This window comes from Mycetomoellerius zeteki, unplaced genomic scaffold, assembly GCF_001594055.1.
Source record: "Mycetomoellerius zeteki isolate Tzet28-1 unplaced genomic scaffold, Tzet1.0 scaffold426, whole genome shotgun sequence".
Lineage (NCBI taxonomy): Eukaryota > Metazoa > Arthropoda > Insecta > Hymenoptera > Formicidae > Mycetomoellerius > Mycetomoellerius zeteki.
This window is the reverse complement of record NW_017257421.1, coordinates 80,695-86,100: the sequence shown is the minus strand read 5'-3', so window position 1 is coordinate 86,100 and position 5,406 is coordinate 80,695.

Genomic DNA, 5,406 nt, shown 5'->3' with positions numbered 1-5,406 from the left:
TGCACGGTTCGATAAAAGAAAAGAAGCTCAACGAAAAGGAGAATCGTTTCTCGTTTCTCTTCTTTTTTTAACGTTTGTATCGAGAGATTTGACTTTTCGTAGCTCGGTTATGTCAGTACGTTAAAAGCCTTTTTTGCAGCTTCAGCTTTTCCATTGTCTGGTTAACTTGCGGTTAAGCTTAACCTAATGATTCACCCAATGGGCTTCTTAATCTCGAATTTCGCAAAGTCACAAGTCGTTAGTCGTGATATTTTCAAGATCGAAATTCAGCGTCCTTGAAGATCATTCGATTTAATGTCAGTGTGAAGGCTACGGGATTAAGATTGTACAGAATTTATTACTTCTCGTTTTTATCTCGAATTTGAAAAAAAAGGAAGTTCTTTTTACGAGGCTATATTATTCAAGCGATTAAATATTATCCAAACAGAACATTAAATCGCGATAACGTCAAAATGACATTAAAATGAATCGGAAATAATTTGAAAATGACTTTTAACAATCATTTTGGAGTTATTTTGATATCATTTTGATATCATAATAATAATAACTTGTTCTGCTTGGGTTATAAACCGTGCTGCAAGTTGTCTCTGACGAAGGAGAATATTCGTCGGTCATCTCTATACGATAGGCGTATGCACATATGAACTACACGTTGCATATTGTGTGCAAATGATATACAAATGATGGCATAGTCTGGCATGTTTCGCGTTCCGACGCAATATTCTCGCGCGTCGGCGCGACGACGGAAGGAAGAAACGTTCGTCCGTAGTTTTCGATCCCAGGGGCAACATCACGGCGTACTGTAGCATTCGCGAAGGCCGCTTCAATTCCTCCTTTTGATTCCTTCGCGTTTCACCATGCGCGAGGTATTTCTCCTTGGATACGTAAAAAGCACGAAGCTGGGGCACAATTCCGCGATACGTAAGAAATGTCGCGTATAAATTTACGTATTTATTTATGCTCGAAAGGAATACTGCAACGCAGAGAAAAAACCTGTATCTTATATCGTAACATCTTCACGTTATTTATGTAATATGAGAGATCAGTAATTAATTTATCTATAATTTAACGAATAGTGATCCGTTACGCTATCACGTCGAAGCGATAAACAAATTTCTTTCACTTCGGTTAAGAAGAAAAGGGCAGATAGAAAAAAGAAGGACATTACAAATTTCATTATACGTAGAACGCGGTCGTATTATGCGTATACGTCACGTAAGTGACGAAAATGTAAATCGCATAAATGCACGTTGCAAAATGAAGCGAAGGAGGTGCCACGAGCATGGGAGAGTCGATGGAACTCGATCTTCCGTGAAATCGAATTGCGACGCGGTTTTCTCTACGTGGTCGACAAGGGACGAATGTCAATGTACACGTCGCTTAGTTATGTTGTATTCCGCAGCCGCAAGTCGTTCCTGCACCAAGAAAGCACCCTTTCGCCGGGATGGAATGCGAATGAGTGAAACACCAAAACATTGAGACATTCCGCTAGACAGATATGTATATATGTATATGGAAGATTCGGGGTGGCTGAGATTCTCTTCCATTTGGATAACCGGATAGAAAGTACTTACACTAGACAGATTTGTTTGGAAACTGGACAAAAAAATTTTATGTGGTATAGTATACTTTGATTGGCTCAATCAGCATTGTACACATGTTCTTATTTCGGTTTAATCCTTATGGCCTTTCTATAATAAGCCATTACCTAAGTTTTAAGTCTTAAGCCGTAAGAAATTGACCAATCACAGTCGAATGTGAGAGAGATAATCGACTGTGATTGGTCAATTTCTTACGGCTTAATAAGGTAATGACTTATTGTAGAAAGTCTATTAGGACAAGAACACAGATTCTTGCATAACGCATAATGCACATGGCATCAAAAAATCAATCAGAGTCTTTTATTTCATGGAAAGGGAGGATTTTGATTAGTTTATTTTTTTATGTATTATGCATTATGCGTTATGCAAGATCCCGCCTTTAATACATACGATGATTTTCCGGTCCTTTATGGACCATACAATAAGTCATTCATATCCCGAATTAATTTTTATGACTTCAACAAATAGACAAAAATTATTAAGTGACTCTTACATATATTTTAACATCTTTAGGAAGTATTTGTAAAATTGTGTATTAAAAAAAATTGTATATAAATTTTATAACAATTACTTGATGCTCCTACTTTTTCAAAGAAAAGAAATGTTTAAAAACGAATGACCCAATCATGTGTACTGAGGAACATAAATAGAATTTAAACAAGAACACATGTACGATGATTGAATCAATAAAAATTTGCGCCACATAATACAATTTTACCCACGAGACAAATCTATAGATATTTTTTAAGTAATTCATATTCTGTTCCATGATTTATTTGTTTTCTGAGTTTTGTTTGCCGTTTATTTTGTTTGTTTTCTTAGTTTTGTTTGTATCGTTTTATTAAATTTGCACTTTGCGCTTTGATCATCTTGTTTTCATTATTGATATTACAGTGGCAGCTTTGTTGATGTCTTATCTTTTGCATGTAAATTTTTTTCATTCATGTTTAATTATCTGAGATATCGTAAATTTATCTTGTGTTTATGTAATGAAATTATTATTATTATTATTACACATGAATTGATTCCAATAAAAAGCTTTGAACAAGAAGAGTTATTTCTAGGTTTTTTAATGTAACTATATATTTCACGTTAATAATTTTATAGTGAAAGCTTCATGTTTACGGAGATGTATCGCTCTTATTGATAACTAAATTTATATGTATAAGACGACGAGAGGCAAGAAAGAACTTCAGAGTTTACGTGGGAGAATCTGTCGCCTATAGTTCAATGAAAAATCCCTAATCGCGTCACTCGTATTGCACCTGACGCCTTACAACACCTTGCTCAGGATTAAATCTGTGTTAATACAATTCTATCAATAACTGTTAACAATTAAACCTATGCACACGATCTGTATTTTTCTGCTTGATTGCTCGCGTTTCAATAAATTGCTAAAACTACATCACATAGAACGTAGAATTTTTAGTAATTCTATATAAATCCAGCAAGAAAAAAATACATTGTGTGCTGTAAACTTTACTTTATACATTTAACATTCATATCATACTAAACTAATGCAAAATAGCAGGCTATTTATTTATTATGTATTTGTATATGTATACTTGAATAGTGCATAATGCAACTAGATCTCTTTAAGACCCCTAAGTACTTTTCAATGCTGGTAGATTATTCGAGAAATGTATAGAGTGGAATATTGTATCACTGACATATTAAGCATTCAATTATTAAATTTGTTTAACTAAAATAGTGAAAGATATATAATAATTAAATAATTAACTATTAACATATAATAATTAAGTAATTAAGTAATTAATATGTAATAATTACGTAATTAAGTAAATAATATATAAAAATTAAGAAATCATCATCACCATTTGATGACAGCCCTTTATGGGCCAGAGCCTGCTCAATTAAATAGTTAATTATTATAATTATTTAATTCCGTAATCTATTTTTAGAATTAAATGAATACATATTTTTTCATTTCTTAAAAAAATTTGAAAAAGTTTCCTTATATTCTCACCTCATTGTTAAAAATTACATTAACATGTTTTGTTTCTATTGATAAATATTTGAATTGCAAGGAACTGTGATAAGAAACAAAGTTGTAGAAAATAAGAGTCTTATGCAATAAAATAGATCTGTACACAATTATGTAAATATTATTAAAATCTTCTCTGAAATGAGAGAATGCCCTTATTATTAGGAGGAGCTTTTAAAGTTTACTGAAGTCTTTTGATAGAAAATTACACAAAAGCACAAAATATGTATGTGATCTTTCTGTTAAAGTAAATAAAACATGAGTAGACATATGAAAAGTTATTTCGAGAAAAATTTCTGTCATCTTAAGTAGGATACACGAGTAGTGCCACGTGTGTGACCGCATAAATCACATACTATTTACTACACATTTTGCACACATAAATTGCCCACTATTTATTACTACTGCACATTCCATCTAAATTTATAGACAAGTAAAACAACACATATTATCAATATGAGATCTTAATAATGACATAAACTCTACATCAAATAATTATAAATAACACGTTGTATAAAGACTGACATAGAAAACAAAATTCTTTGCATACTCAAGCAGAACAACGAGAACAACATTATAATATCAAAATGATGTCAAAATGATTTCAAAATATCATTTACAATTCATTTTAACGTCATTTTGACATCATTTTGACGTTACGTGACTTTGACGTTACGTTGTTCTGCTTAGGTATAATGCAAACATATGGTAGTTAAAAAACTTTTATTTATTTTTTCATCTTTTCAAAATTCTCGAAATTAAGGAGGCTAATTAAAAATTTCGTTGAAAAATTATAAAAATTAAAACAATTATGTTAAAGCTGCGAATATAAGATAAATGATAAAAGACCTTTTACATCATTCGGACTGATAAATGTAGGTATTACAATTAATTCAGTACGCGATAATTAATATACGCGCGCGCGAGAGAGAAATGTATTCCATCATTATATTATATATAATTTCAATGGCTTATTTTATTTATCGGATATAATTTATTAGCTATATCTATATTATCTTTGTCGTTATTTACCGTTATTACATCATATGTTGTATTTTATGCCGAAAAATCGAATCGTCTCGTATTTCTCAGGTATCCCCACACCATCTTGAACATGTTTGCATGCACGTCGTTTCGCGTTCTCCGCGAAAGCAACAAGTTTGACCACGATCGGGACCACGTTTCTTCGTCACATTACCTTACGTAAATGTTGTGTGTGTATCCCTTCGTATTACTAATAAAACTTTCATTTCGTGCGTATCGAATGAAAATGTGCGTCACACTTCGACCCCTCGTCCGCCCCGGGTGCGGCATGGGAAGGTGAGAGTTGACGAGAGAGGGTAAGTTACGCGTCGACGTATGATTTCTCTGGCGCCCCATGAAACGCGCATGGCAGTTGGAACGGCGCGTATTTAAGGGCTGATCTCCGGCTGTTCTCGCCACTGTCACACGGTTCTCGCCCGGGCCTCACGCCGGTCATTCCACGCGGCGCTTCTCTTTACAACCCTTCGTCCTTCTTCGCCGAGCCATCGTCCACGTCCACGTCCGCGTCACGCCGACGGCGATCTCCGTTATCTTCTCGTCCATCCATCTCGCGCGTCACATCGCGAGACATCCCGCGATCCCCCGTACCATCCCATTGCCGTTTCGCACGGACGTCTGTCCAAGTCACTAAGTCAGAACTTCGGGGGTCGAATTCGGGGGTACCACATCCCTCGTGCGAATTCGCGGTCCCGTTCAGGCTGATACCGACTCGCGGTCTAACGGTGCGATAAAAGGGGTGAACGAGCGCAACGAGAA